Source organism: Protopterus annectens, chromosome 11.part0 (assembly GCF_019279795.1).
Source record: "Protopterus annectens isolate FY-2018-M chromosome 11.part0, PAN1.0, whole genome shotgun sequence".
NCBI classification, from domain to species: domain Eukaryota; kingdom Metazoa; phylum Chordata; order Ceratodontiformes; family Protopteridae; genus Protopterus; species Protopterus annectens.
In genome coordinates this window covers 557456958-557473719 of record NC_056745.1, presented here as the reverse complement: position 1 = coordinate 557473719, position 16762 = coordinate 557456958, and the positions used below count along the sequence as shown (strand labels likewise).

Genomic DNA, 16762 nt, shown 5'->3' with positions numbered 1-16762 from the left:
CTGACTGAGCCGAAAAGGCCCTTTTTCAGCAGAGGCCTCGGGAGAAAAACTCCACAAAGAAAAATTACAGACACATTTAGTTATTTAGACATAATCAGTATACACACAAATTACAAGAGACATGTTTTTACAGTGGTATGCGGCACAAACAGTTACAGTGGAGAGAACAATCAAAAAAATATTAATTTTAAAAATAAAGGTAAGTAATAGATTTGTGGTGTACAGCTGAACTTTGGAATGTAGGTAGAATACATACATAGTACACAGGTACAGTACATACATTGTAGATTAGCCAGTGTTTGTGAGTAAGATTGAAAAACTATTATCAATTGCTCTAGATTTAGTATGTATATGTTATCCACTTTCACTAGCCTGGGGAGCCACTTCAGGATAATACACCATGAAAGCCAGGGTCCACAATACATAGCAGTGCATTCATACTGCTGTAGTGGTACTGGTACATTAGTCTTTGAAACAATTCAGGTTAATGCACTGTGAAAACCTGTGTCCACAATACATGCCAGTGCATTCATACTGCTGCAGTGGTACTGGTAAATCATCAGTCTGTGAAACACTTCAGGATAAAACACTGTGAAAATCTATGTCCACAATACATGCCAGGACATTCATACTGCTGTAGTGGTACTCGTACATCAGTCTCAGAAACAATTAAGGATAATTCACCCTGAAATGCTGTGCCCACAATACATTCCAATGCATTCTTATTGCTGTAGTGGTACTGGTACATCAGTCTCTCAAGCACTTCATTATAAATCACCGTGAAAACCTGTGTCCACAATACATGCCAGAGCATTCATACTGCTGTAGTGGTACCGGTACACTGGTTTCTGAAACACTTCAGGAAAGTACACCATAAAAACCAGTGTCCACAATGCATGACAGTGCATTCATACTGCTGTAGTGGTACTGGTACATCAGTCTCTGAAACAATTCAGGATAATACACCCTGAAAAGCTGTGCCCACAAAACTTTCCAGTGCATTCATATTGCAGCAGTGGTACTGGTACATAAGACTCTGAATTATTTCAGGATAATACGCAATGAAATTCTGTGCCCACAAAACATGCCAGTTCATTCATACTGCTGTAGTGGTACTAGTACATCATCAGTCTCTGAAACAGATCAAGAGAATACACAAGTCAAACCTGTGTGATCAATACATGCCTGTGAATTTGTAAGACACCCTGAAAATCCTGCATCTGCAATACATGCCAGTACATTCATACTGCTTTAGTGGTACTGGTACATCAGTCTCTGAAACACTTCAGGATAATACACCATAAAAAACAATGTCCACAATATATGACAGTGCATTCATACTGCTGTAGTGGTACTGGTACATCAGTGTCTGAAAAACTTCAGGATAATGCATCATGAAAACATATGTCCACAAAACATGGAAGTGCATTTGTACTGCTGTCGTGGTACTTTTATATCATCAGTCTCTGAAATGCTTCAGGATAATATATCCTGACAACCCCTGTCCACAATACATGGCAGTGCATTCATACTGCTGTAGTGGTACTGGTACATCATCAGACTCTGAAACACTTCAGGATAATACACCGTGAAAACCTGTGTTTGCAATTTATGCCAGTGCATTCCTATTGTGGAAGTGGTATTGATACATCAGTCTCTGAAACATTTCAGTATAATACACCCTGAAAACCTGGCAATACACGCCAGTACATTCATACTGCTGTACTGGTACTGGTACATCAGTCTCTGAAACACATCAGGTTAATGCATTGTGAAAACCTGTGTCCACAAAACAAGTCAATTCATTCATACTGCTGTAGTGGTAGTGTTACATCATCAGTCTCTGAAAAACTTCAGGACAATACATTCTGAAAACCTGTGTCGACACTACATGCCACTGCATTCATATTGCTGTAGTGGTACTGGTATATAAGTCGCTGAAACACTTCAGGATAATACACCATGAAAACCAGTGTCCACAATACATGCCAGTGCATTAATACTGCTGTACTGGTACAGGTAATTTCATCTCTGAAACACTGCAGGATAAAACAGTGAAAACCTGTGTACAAAATACATGATAGTGCATTCGTAGTGCTGTGGTCGTAGTGGTACATCATCAGTCTCTGAAACACTTCAGGAAAATACAACATGAAAACCTGTGCCTGCAATACAAGCCATTGCATTCATACTGCTGTAGTGATACTGCTATATCAGTTTCTGAAACACTTCAGGAAAATGCACCCTGAAAACCTGTGCCCACAAAGCATGCCAGTGCTGCTGTAGTGGTACTGGTACATTATCAGTCTCTGAAACACTTCAGGATAATACACCGTGAAAACCTGTGTCTACAATACCTGTAGTGGATTCATACTGCTGTAGTGGGACTGGTGCATCAGTCTCTGAAACACTTCAAGATAATACATCCTGAAAACCTGTTCCCCAATACATGCCAGTGCATTTGTACTGCTGTAGTGGTACAGGTATGTCGGTCTCTGAAACACTTCAGGATAAAACACCATGATAACCAGTGTTTGCAATACATGCCAGTGCATTCATACTGTTGTAGTGGTACTGGTACTTCAGTCTCTGAAATACTTCAGGATAATACACCCTAAATGCCTGTGATAAAATACATGCCCAATACATGCCAGTGCATTCATACTACTGTAGTGGCAGTGTTATATCATCAGTCTCTGAAACATTTCAGGATAACACATTGTGAAACCTATGTCCACAGTACATGCTAGTAAATTCGTACTGCTGCAGTGGTACTGGTACATCATCAGTCTCTGAAACACTTCAGGATAATACAGCCAGAAAACCTGTAGCCACAATACATGCCAGTGCATTCATACTGCTGTAGTGGTAATGGTATATCATCAGTCTCTGAAACACTTCAGGATAATACAGCCTGAAAACCTGTGTCAACAATACATGTCAGTGCATTCCTACTGTGGAAGTGGAACTGGCACATCAGTCTCTGAAACATTTTAGGATAATACATCCAGAAAACCTTTGTCTGCAATACATGCCAATGCATTCATACTGCTGTAGTTGTACTGGTACATCATCAGTCTCATTTCAGGATAATTCACCCAGAACCTTGTGCACACAATACATGCCAGTGCATTAATACTGCTGTAGTTGTACTGGTACATTATCAGTCTCATTTCAGGATAATACACCCCGAAACCTGTGCACACAATACATGCCAGTGCATTAATACTGCTGCAGTGGTACTGGTACATCATCAGTCTCTGAAACACTTCAGGATAATACAGCCAGAAAACCTGTATCCACAATACATGCCAGTGCATTCATACTGCTGTAGTGGTACTGGTACATTATCAATGTGTGAAACACTTCAGGATAATAAACCCTGACAACACCTGTCCACACTACATGCCAGTACATTCATACTGCTGTAGTGGTCCTGGTATATCAGTTTCTGAAACATTTCAGGATAATACACCATGAAAACCAGTGTCCACAATACATACCAGTGCATTCATACTGCTGTAGTGGTACAGATAAATTGGTCTCTGAAACACTTCAGGATAAAACACTGTGAAAACCTGTGCCCACAATACATGCTGATGCATTCATACTGCTGTAGTGATACTGCTATATCAGTCTCTGAAACAATTCAGGATCATACACCCTGAAATCCTGTGCCCACGATACATAGCATTACATTCGTACTGCTGCAGTGGTACTGGTACATCATCAGTCTCTGAAACACTTCAGGATAATACACCCTGAAAACCTCTGCCCCCAATACATGCCAGTGCATTCATACTGCCGTAGTGATACTGGCACATCAGTCTCTGAAACACTTCAGGATAATACACCATAAAAGCCTGTGTCTACAATACATGCCAGTGTATTCATACTACTGTAGTGGTAGTGTTACATCATCAGTCTCTGAAACATTTCAGGATAATACATTGTGAAAACCTGTGGCCACATTACATGCTAGTAGATACGTACTGCTGTAGGGGTACTGGTACATCATCAGTCTCTGAAACACGTCAAGATAATACAGCCTGAAATCCTGTGCCCACAATACATGCCAGTGCTATTGTACTGCTGTAGTGGTACTGGTATATCATCAGAGTCTGAAACACTTCAGGATAATACAGCCTGAAAACCTGTATCCACAATACATGCCAGTGCATTTGTACTGCTGTAGTGGTACTGGTACATCATCAGTCTCTGAAATATTTCAGGATACTGCACCCTGAAAACCTGTGTCTGCAATACATGCCAGTACATTCGTACTGCTGTAGTGGTAATGGTACATCAGTCTCTGAAACAATTCAGGTTAATACACTGTGAACAACCTGTGTCCACATTACATGGCAGTGCATTCATACTGCTGTAGTGGTACCTATACATTGGTCTCTGAAACACTTCAGGATAGTACACCATGAAAACCAGTATCCACAATATATGACAGTGTAATCATACTGCTGTAGTGGTACTGAAACACTTCAGGATAATACACCCTGAAAAGCTCTTCCCACAATACATTCCAGTGTGTTCATATTGCTGCAGTGCTACTGGTATATTAGTCTCTGAATTATTTCAGGATAATACACAATGAAAATCTGTGCCCACAAAACATGCCAGTTCATTCATACTGCTGTAGTGGTACTAGTAAATCATCAGTCTCCGAAACTGTGCAGGAGAATACACAATGAAAACCTGTGTCCACAATACATGCTGGTGAATTTGTAGTGCTGTCATGGTACTGGTTCATCAGTGTCTGAAAAACTTCAGGATAATACACCAGGAAAACCTATGTCCACAATACATGCCAGTGCGTTCATACTGCTGTCGTGGTACTGGTACAGCAGTGTCTGAAACACTTCAGGTTAATACAATATGAAAACCTGTATCCACAACACATGCCGGTGCATTTGCACTGCTGTAGTGGTTCTGCTACATCATCAGTCTCTAAAACACTTCAGAATAATACACTGTGAAAACCTGTGTCCACAATTCATACTGGTGCATTCCTACTGTGGAAGTGGGACTGGTACATCAGTCACTGAAACATTTCAGGATAATACACCCTGAAAACCTGTGTCTGCAATACATGCCAGTACATTCATACTGCTGTAGTGGTACTGGTACATCAGTCTCTGAAACACATCAGGTTAATGCACTGTGAAAACCAGTGCCCACAAAACAGGTCAGTTCATTCGTACTGCTGTAGTGGTAGTGTTACATCATCAGTCTCTGAAACACTTCAGGACAATACATTCTGAAAACCTGTTTCCACACTACATGCCACTGCACTCATATTGCTGTAGTGATACTGGTATATTAGTCTCTCAAACACTTCAGAATAATTCACCGTGAAAACCAGTGTCCACAATACATGCCAGTGCATTTGTACTGCTGTCATGGTACTGGTACATCATCAGTGTTGGAAACCCTTCAGGATAATTAACAGTGATAATCTTTGTCCACAATACATGCCAGTGCATTCATACTGCTGTTGTGGTACTGGTACAGCAGTGTCTGAAGCACTTCAGTTTAATACAATATGAAAACCTGCATCCACAATACATGCCAGTGCATTTGTACTGCTGTAGTGGTACTGCTGCATCGTCAGTCTCTGAAACACTTCAGGATAATATACCCTGACAACCCTGTGTACAGTACATGGCAGTGTATTCTTACTGCTGTAGTTGTACTGGTACATCATCAGTCTCTGAAATGCATCAGAATAATACACTGTGAAAACCTGTGTCCACAATTAATGCTGGTGCATTCCATCTGTGAAAGTGGTACTGGTACATTAGTCACTGAATCATTTCAGGATAAAACACCCTGAAAGCCTGTGTCTGCAATATATGCCAGTACATTCATACTGCTGTAGTGGTACTGGTACATCAGTCTCTGAAACACTTCAGAATAATCCACCCTGAACAACCTGTGTCCACAATACATGCCAGTGCATTCATATGGCTGTAGTGGTTCTGGTACATCATCAGTCTCTGAAACACTTCAGGATAATTCACCTTGAAAACTTGTGTCCACAATACATGCTAGTGGATTCATACTGGTGTAGTGGGATTGGTACATCAGACTCTGAAACACTTCACTATAATGCACCTTGAATACTTGTGTCCACAATACATGCTAATGGATTCATACTGGTGTAGTGGAATTGGTACATCACTCTATGAAACACTTCAGGATAATACACCTTGAAAACCTGTGCCCCCAATACATGCCAGTGCATTCATACTGCTGTAGTGGTACAGGTATGTTGGTAGTGGGATTGGTACATCAGTCTCTGAAACACTTCAGTATAAAACACCGTGAAAACCTGTGTCCGAAATACAAGCCAGTGCATTCATACTGCTGTAGTGGTACTGGTATATCAGTCTCTGAAACACTTCAGGATAATACACCCTAAAAACTTGTGTCCACAATACATTCCAGTGCATTCCTTCTGCTCTAGTAGTACTGGTACATCATCAGTCTCTGAAACAGTTCAGGATAATATAGCCTAAAACCTGTGTCCAGAATACATGCCAGTGCATTTATACTGCTGTATTTGTACTGGTACATCATCAGTCTCTGAAAAATTCAGGATAATACACCTTGAAAACCTTTGTCTAGAGTACTTGCCAGTACATTCGTACTGCTATAGTAGTATTGGTACGTCATCAGTCTTTGAAACACTTCAGGATAATATAGCCTGAAAACCTGTATCCACAATACATGCCAAGGCATTCGTTCTGCTGCAGTGGTACTAGTACATCAGTCTCTGAAACACTTCAGGATAATACACCGTAAAAACCTGTGCCTGCAATACATGCCAGTGCATTCATACTGCTGTACTAGTACTGCTACATTGGTCTCTGAAACATTGTAATGCTGTAGTGGTACTGGTATATCATCAGTCTCTGAAGCACTTCAGGATAATACACCCTGAAAAATTGTGCCCACAATACATGTCAGTACATTTGTACTTCTGTAGTGGTACTGGTACACCATCAGTCTCTGAAACACTTCAGGATAATACATCCTGAAAACCTGTGCCCCCAATTCATGCCAGTGAATTTGTACTGCTGTAGTGGTACAGGTATGTTGGTCTCTGAAACACTTCAGGATAAAACACAGTGAAAACCAGTGTTTGCAATACATGCCAGTGCATTTATACTGCTGTAGTGGTACTGGTGCATCAGTCTTTGAAACACTTCAGATTAATACACCCTAATAACCTGTGTCCAAAATACATTTTATTTATTTATTTATTTATTTATTTTACATTTGTTGACCGGGCTAGTCTAACTGGATATATGTCCATTTTCAATAGAGGCCCGGGGAGAAAAGCTCCAAGACACATACATAAATACAATATAGTAAGTTACAATAGTCCAACTATATAACAGCTGTTGTTAGTAAAATACAATACTCCTAGTGAGCATAACACAAGACAGTACAAGGTAATGTGCAAGAGATGTTACTATATGCATATATACATATTTTAAATTGCAATAACATGGTCTTTGGTTGATTAAGGATAAGTCAATAATGATGAAGAGTATTGAAACTAGTGTATGGAGAGAAAGTTAGGGTTAGTACAGGGGCATAACCAATGAGTACTGAGAAATAGTTTTAGATTCTGTTTAAAAAGTGTCAGTGAAGACAGAGATATGAGTTCAATGAGAAGAAGATTCTAGTGCTTACCAACAGTATTAGAGAACAGAGAGTCTCCTGCTAAGTTGTTAGATCTGCTGGTGTTGATAAGGAGTTTGTTTGAGGAGCGTAAATGTTTAAGATTGTTATATGGGGTAATGAGGTAACCGAGTAGTGGAGTGTTGGTGGGTTGATACAGTGTCCTATGGGCTATGACAAGCTGGTGAAATTGCAGTTGGTTTTGGAACTCTAGCCATCCTAGTTGCTTAAGATTAAGACAGTGATGAGTTCTAAAAGGAGAGCCAGTGGCAAATTTAGCAATATTATTATAGGAGATTGTCAGTTTGTTGAGGTTGTTTTTAGAAAGATTAGTGTATATAGGAGAAGCATAGAGTAGGGTGGAGATTAGGTGAGTTCTGGCTATGGTGGTCCTGGCTACTGGTGTAAAAAAGGGTTTGATTCTATAGAGGGACCCCAATTTCTTGTTGACTGTTTTTATTGTGCTGTTTATATGAGTATAAAAGCTAAGGGTGTTATATATTGTCATTCCTAAAAGTTTAGTGGTTGAGTCGGGAGATATAATAGTGCAATTATTAGATACAAGTGTGAAATTTATTGGTGTGGATTTTTGGGTTGGAGTGAAAAGTAAAAGTTTAGTTTTTTAGGATTTAGGAGGAGGCAGCAGTTTAAAAAACATTGTTCTACTGTATTAAATGCTTTTTGGGTAAGGGACTGTAGTTCAGTTGGAGACGTGGCTGAACAGATTATTGTGGAGTTGTCTGCATATTGAATACAGATGGCATCAGGAATTGCTGGGTGAAGGTCATTAATAAAAATGAGAATAGGAGTGGACCTAATATAGAGCCCTGTGGAACACCTAGGGAAATAGGGAGGTGAGAAGATAGATTGTTTTCCCATAGCACAGCCTGTTGTCTATTGTCTAAGTAAGATTTAAACCAATTTATGGCTAGAGGTTCAAGTGAGAGGGATTTCAGTATATTTAAAAGGAGCTGATGATTAACCATGTGAAAAGCTTTAGATAAATCAATAAAGACTGCAGAGGAGAGAATTTTGTTGTTGCGGTTTTTGTTGATGAAGTCTGTGAAGGTTAGCAGGGCAGTGGTAGTACTTTGGAAAGGTCTAAATCCATGTTGACAATTGGCTAGTAAGTTATTTTGGAGTAGGTGGTTAAGTAGTTGTTTATGGATGCATTTCTCCATAATTTTTGCTAGAGGAGATAGAAGAGCTATAGGATGATAGTTAGAAAAGTCATTAGAATTCCCACCTTTATGTAGTGGGATGATGTGAGAAATTTTCCAGATAGATGGGATAGTTCCTTCACTTATAGTTCTGTTAACCAGAATGGAAATGGGATAGGCTATGGCTTTAGCTACTTTTTGCAGATATTCTGCTGGAAATTTGTCAGCTGAGGGGGTAGTAGGTTTTAGTTTTTGGAGAAGGGAGCAAATAAAGGAAGTTAAAACTGGTTTTAACTGAAATGATGGAGGTGGGCTTGTAATAGATGTAGGCAGATTTGAGGTATCAGAAGATAGTTGACTAGCAAGAGTTTGGATGGCATCTGTGAAGAAAGAATTGAAGGCATTAGCTGTTTGTGTGGGATTAGCAGGGTAAGAGCTTTGTGGGTTAGGTGTGATAGATTGACCTGGGTATAGTAGTTTGTTAATGCTAGTCCGGAACTTTTGTGGCTTCTTATGGTAAGTTTGTTGTAGTTGGAAGTAGAAGTTCTTTTTGTTTAAGAGGATGGCTGTTTTAGTACTATTTCTAATTTGTCTAAAGGTTTGGTGGCCAGTGGGATTTTTAGTAGTATGCCATTTTGCCCAGGATTTGTTTCTAAGAAGGAGTTTTTGCCTAGTAGCATTTGAGAGCCAAGGGACAGGTTTAGCTTTATTTCTAACAGAGCGAGTTGGGGCGTGATGGTTGAGGATGGTTAAGAATGTGGAATTAAAGTATTCCACTGCTTCATTTAGTGGGATGATTTTAGAGGTGACCGATTACACTGCTTGAGTACTGCTTGTAAAAGTTCTGGGTTAAAATGCTTTTTGGTGTGTATTATCCTGAAATTGTTTGGGTAAGTTAGGTTGGTTTTGTGTCTGATAATAAAAGTTAGTGAGTGGTCACTTAGATCATCTGTGAGGGTTCCTACTTGGTATGTTTGATGAGGAGTATTAGTAAGAATACAGTCTAAGATACTTTGTTATTGGGTTTATTAATTCTGGTTGGGGAGTTAATAGTTTGTGAGAAGCCATATAAGTTAATATGGGTGGTACGGTGTACCATACAGCAGGACTTCCAGTCGATATTAAAGTCTCCTAGGACTATGGCATGCCCAATACATGCTACTGCATTCATACTATTGTAGTGGTAGTGTTACATCATCAGTCCCTGAAACATTTCAGGATAATACATTGTGAAAACATGTGTCCACAATACATGCTAGTAAACTGGTACTGCTGTAGTGGTACTGGTACATCATCAGTCTCTGAAACACTTCAGAATAATGCAGCCTGAAAACCTTATCCACAATACATGCCATTGAATTCGTACTACTGTAATGGTACTGGGACAGCATCATTCTCTGAAACACTTCAGATTAATGCACCCTGAAAACCTGTGCCCACAATACATGACAGGGCATTCGTTCTGCTGCAGTGGTACTGGTACATCAGTCTCTGAAACACATCAGGATAATACACCCTGACAACCAGTGTCCACAATACTTGCCAGTGCATTTATACTGCTGTAGTGGTACTGGTACATCATCAGTCTCTGAAACACTTCAGTATAATACAGCCTGAAAACCTGTGTTAACAATATATGCCAGTGCATTCATACTATTGTAGTGGTACTGGTCCATCATCATTCTCTGAAAAACTTCGGGATAATACACTGTGAAACCTTGTGTCCTCAATTCATGCCAGTGCATTCCTACTGTGGAAGTGGTACTAGTACATTAGTCTCTGAAACATTTCAGGATAATACACCCTGAAAACCTGTGTCCACAAAACATGTCAGTGCATTCACTCTGCTGTAGTCATACTGGTAAATCATCAGTCTCTGAAAAACTTCAGGATACAACACCATGAAAACCTGTGTCCACAATACATGCCAGTGCATTCATACTGCTGTAGTGGTACTAGTACATCATCAGTCTCTGAAGCAATTCAGGATAAAACACACTGAAAACTTGTGCCCACAATACATGCCAGTGCATTCATACTGCTGTAGTGGTACTGGTACATCAGTCTCTGAAACATTTCAGGATAATACACTCTGAAAACCTGTGTCCACACTACATGCCAGTGCATTCATACTGCTGTAGTGGTATTGGTAGATCAGTCTCTGAAACACTTCATTATAATACACCGTGAAAACCTGTGTCCAAAATACATGCCAGTGCCTTCATACTGCTATTGTGGTAGCTGTACATTGGTCTCTGAAACACTTCAGGAGGATACACCATGAAAACCAGTGTCCACAATATATGCCAGTTCATTCATACTGCTGTAGTGGTATTGGTACATTAGTCTTTGAAACACTTCAGGATAATACACTCTGAAAAGCTGTGCCCATAATACATTCCAGTGCATTCATATTGTTGCAATGGTAGTGGTACATTATTCTTTGAATCATTTCAGGATAATACACCATTCAAACCTATGCCCACAATAAATGCCAGTGCAATTCTACTGCTGTCATAGTACTGGTGCATCATCAGTGTTTGAAACCCTTTAGGATAATACACAGTGAAAATCTTTGTCCACAAAACATGCCAGTGCATTTGTAGTGCTGTCATGGTACTGGCATAGCACAGTCTGAAACACTTCAGATTAATACACCATGAAAACCTGTTTCCAAAATACATGCCAGTGTATTCGTACTGCTGTACTTTTTCTAGTAAATCAGTCTCTGAAACACTTCAGGGTAATGCACAGTGAAAACCTGTGTCCACAATACATGCCAGTATATTCCTTCTGCTGTAGTGGTACTGGTACATCAGTCTCTAAAACACTTCAGAAAAATACACCATCAAAAACTGTGTCCACAATACATGCCATTGTATTAGTATTGCAGTAGTGGTAGTGGATCATCATCAGTCTCTGAAACATTTCCGGATAATACACCTTGAAAATGTGCGTCCACAATACAGGCCAGTGCATTCACACTACTGTAGTGGTAATGGTACATCTTCAGTGTCTGCAACCCTTCAGGTTAATACACCCTGAAAACTTGGCCCAGAATACATTCCAGTGCATTTGAACTGCTTTAGTGGTACTGGTGCATCATCAGTCTCTGAAACACATCAGGTAATACACCATAAAAACCAGTTTCTGCAACACATGCCAGTGCATTCATACTGCTGTAGTGGTACTAGTACATCATCTGTATCTCAAACCCTTCAGGATAATACACCCTGAAAGCCTGTGCCCACAATACATGCCAGTACATTCATACTGCTGTATTGGTACTGGTACATCATCTGTCTCTGAAACATTTAGGATAATACACTGTGAAAATCTGTGTCCAGGATAATGCATCATGAAAACTTGTCTCCACAATACATGATAGTGGATTCATACTGGTGTAGTGGGATTGGTAGATCAGTCTCTGAAACACTTCAGCATAATATACCTTGAAAACCTGTGCCCCCAATACATGCTAGTGCATTTGTACTGCTGTAGTGGTACTGGTATGTTGGTCTCTGAAACACTTCAGGATAATACAGTGTGAAAACCGTGTCCACAATACATAACAGGGCATTCATACAGCTGTAGTGGTACTGGTGCATCAGTCTCTGAAGCACTTCAGGATAATACGTCATGAAAACCTGTGAACACAATTCATGCCAGTGCATTTGTACTGCAGAAGTCATACTGGTACATCAGTCTCTGAAACATTTCAGTATAACACACCATGAAAACTTGTGTCTGCAATACATGTCAATGCATTCATACTGCTGTCATTGTACTGGTACATGATCAGTGTCTGAAACCCTTCAGGTAAATACAGCATGAAAACCTGTGTTCACAGTACATGCCAGTGCATTTGTACTGCTGTATTTGTACTAATACATCAGACTCAGAAACACTTCAGGATAATGCACTGTAAAAACCAGTGTCTGCAATACATGCCAGTGCAGTTGTACTGCTGTAGTGGTACTAGTACATCATCAGTCTCTCAAACACTTTAGGATAATACACCCTGAAAACTGGTGTCCACAATACATGCTGGTGCATTGATACTGCTGTGGTGGTACTGGTATATCAGTATCTGAAACATTTCAGGATAATACACCCTGAAAAACTTGTGTCCACAATACATGACATTCATACTGCTGGAGTGGTTCTGGTACATCACTCTCTGAAACACTTCAGGATAATAGACCATGATAATCTGTGTCCATAATACATACCGGTGCATTCATACTGTGGTAGTGGTACTGGTACATCGGTCTCTGGAACATGTCAGGATAATACACTGTGAAAAACCAGTGTCCACAATACATGCCAGTGCATTCATAGTGCTGCGGTGGTACTGGCACATAATCAGTCGCTGAAACACTTCAGGATAATACAGAATTAAAACCTGTGCCCACAATACATGCCAGTGCATTTGTACTGCTGTAGTGGTAAAGGTATGCCGGTTGTTGAAACACTTCAGGATAAAACACTGTGATAACCAGTGTTCAAAATACATGCCAGTACATTCATATTGCTGTAGTGGAAATGGTACATCAGTCTTTGAAACACTTCAGGATAATATACCCTAAAAACCTGTGTCCAAAATACATGCCCAATACGTGCCAGTGCATTCATACTACTCTAGTGGTAGTGTTACATCATCAGTCTCTGAAACATTTCAGGATAATACATTGTGAAAAGCTCTATCCACAATACATGCTAGTACATTCGTACTGCTGCAGTGGTACTTGTACTTTATCAGTCTCTAAAACATTTCAGAATAATGCAGCCTGAAAACCTGTGTCCAGAATACAAGCCAGTGCATTTGTACTGCTGTAGTGGTACTGGTACATCATAAGTCTCTGAAACACTTCATGATAATACAGCCGGAAAACCTGTATCCACAATACATGCCAGTGCATTCGTACTGCTGTAGTGGTACTGGTATATCATCAGTCTCTGAAACACTTCAGGATAATACAACCTGACAACCCCTGTCCACAATACATGCCAGTGCATTAATACTGCTGTATTGGTAATGGTATATCATCAGTCTCTGAAACACGTCAGGATAATACAGCCTGAAAACCTGTGTCAACAATACATGCCAGTGCATTTGTATTACTGTAGTGGTACTGGTCCATCATCAGTCTCTAAAACACTTCAGGATAATACACCATGAAAACAAGTGTCCTCAATTCATGCCAGTGCATTCCTACTGTGGAAGTGGTACTGGTGCATCAGTCTCTGAAGATTTCAGGATACTACACCCTGAAAACCTGTGTCTGCAATACATGCCAGTGCATTCATATTGCTGTAGTGGTACTGGTACATCAGTCTCTGAAACAGTTCATTATAATACACCATGAAAACATGTGTCCACAAAACATGCCAGTGCATTCATACAGCTCTAGTGGTACTGGTACATCAGTTTCTGAAACACATCAGGATAATACACCTTGACAACCAGTGTCCACAATACATACCGGTGTGTTCATACTGCTGTAGTGGTACTGGTACATCATTAGTCTCTGATACACTTAAGGATAATTCACCCTGAAAGGTTTTGCCCACAACACATTCCAGTGCATGTGTATTACTGTAGTTGTACTCATACATCATCAGTCTCTGAATCAATTCAGGATAATACACCATGGAAACTGTCCACAGTACATGCCAGTGCATTCATATTGCTGTAGTGGTACTGGTACATCAGTCTCTAAAACACTTCAGGATAAAAGACAATGAAAACCTGTGCCTACAATACATGGCAATGCATTCATACAGCTGCAAAGTACTGGTACATTGGCCTCTGAAGCATTTCAAGATAATTCACTGTGAAAACCAGTGTCCACAATACATGACAGTGCATTCATACAGCTGCAGTGGTACTGGTGCTTCAGTCTCTGAAACACTCAAGGATAATACACCCTTACAGCCAGTGTCCACAATGCTTGCCAGTGCATTTGTACTGCTGTAGTGGTACTGGTATATCATCAAACTCTGAAACACTGAAGGATACTACACTGTGAAAACGTGCGTCCACAGTACATGCCAGTGCATTCATACTGCTGTAGTTGTACTAGTACATCAGTCTCTGAAACACTTTAGGATAATGCACTGAGAAAAGCTTTGTCCACAATACATGCAAGTTCTTTCCTGCTGCTGTAGTGGTATTGGTACATCAGTCTCTAAAACATTTCAGTAAAATACACCATGAAAATCTGTGTCCACAATACATCCCAGTGCATTCGTACTGCAGTAGTGGTAGTGGCAAATCACCAGTCTCAGAAACACTTCAGGATAATACCCAATGAAAATCTATGTCCACAATATATGCCAGCGGATTCATACTGCTGTAGTGGTACTGGTAAATTATCAATATCTGTAACTTTTCAGGATAATACACCCTGAAAACCTGTGTCCACAATACATGCAGGTGCATTTGTACTGCTGTAGTGGTACTGGTACATCATCAGTCTCTGCAACACTTCAGGATAGTACACCGTGAAAACCTGTGTCCGTAATACATATCAGTGCATTCATACTGCTGTAGTGGTACTGGTACATCATCTGTGTCTAACACCCTTCAGGATAATACTCCATGAAAACCTGAGTCCACAATTCATGCAGAGCATTCACACTGCTGTAGTGGTACTGGTATATTAGTCTCTGATACACTTCAGGATAATGCACCCTGCAAACTTATGTCCACAATATATGCAGTGCATTCATACTGCTGTAGTGGTACTGGTATATCAGTCTTTGACGCACTTCAGGATAATACAACCTGAAAACCTGTTTCCACAATACATGCCAGTGAATTTGTACTGCTGTCATGATACTGGTACATCACCAGTCTCTGAAACACTTCAGGAGAATACACCGTGAACACCTGAGTCCAAAATACATGCCAGTACATTCATACTGCTGCAGTGGTACTGGCATATCAGTCTCAGAAACATTTCAGGGTAATACACCATGAAAACCTGTATTTGAAATACATTCCAGTGCATTCATACTGCTGTAGTGCTACTGGCACATCACCAGACTCTGAAACACTTCAGGATAATACACTGTCAAAACCTGTGTCCAGAATACATGTCAGTGCATTCATACTGCTTTAGTGTTACTGGTACATCAGTGTCTGAAAAACTTTAGGATAATATACCATGAAAACCTGTGTCCACTATACATGCCAGTGCATTTGTACTGCAGTCATGGTACTGGTACATCATCAGTGTCTGAGACCCTTCAGGTTAATAAACCATGAAAACCTGTGTCCACAGTACATGCCAGTGCATTCGTACTGCTGTAGTTGTACTAGTACATCAGTCTCTGAAACACTTTAGGATAATACACCGTGAAAACCTGTGTCCACAATACATGCCAGTGCATTCCTACATCAGTCTCTGAAACACTGCAGGATAATACACCATGAAAATCTGTGTCTACAATACATGCTGGTGCATTCATACTGTTGTAGTGGGACTGGTAGAACAGTGTTTGAAACACTTCAGGATAGTACACCATTAAAACCTGTGACCCAATACATTCCAGTGCATTTGTACTGCTGTAGTTGTACTAGTTCTTCAGTCTCTGAAATACTTCAAGAGAATACACCGTGAAAACCAGTGTCCCAATATGTGCCATTGCATTCCTACTGCTGTAGTGGTACTGGTAAATCAGTCTCTTTAACAGTTCAGGATATTACTCCAAGAAAATCTTTATCCAGAATACATCCAAGTTTATATGTACTGCAGTAGTGTTACTGGCTCATCACCAGTCTCTGAAAACTTCAGAATAATGCACCATGAAATTCAGTGTTCACAATACATGCCAGTCCATTCATACTACTGTACTGTTACTGGTACATCATCAGTGTCTGAAACTCTTCA

General features: G+C 40.1%; 1 protein-coding gene across 1 annotated transcript in view; it reads right to left on the bottom strand.

Moving 5' to 3' along the window:
* The window catches only part of PTPRQ (protein tyrosine phosphatase receptor type Q), a 4272575-nt gene that overhangs the window by 1747552 nt on the left and 2508261 nt on the right, over positions 1-16762 (bottom strand). The gene's annotated exons all lie outside the window — the stretch shown is intronic.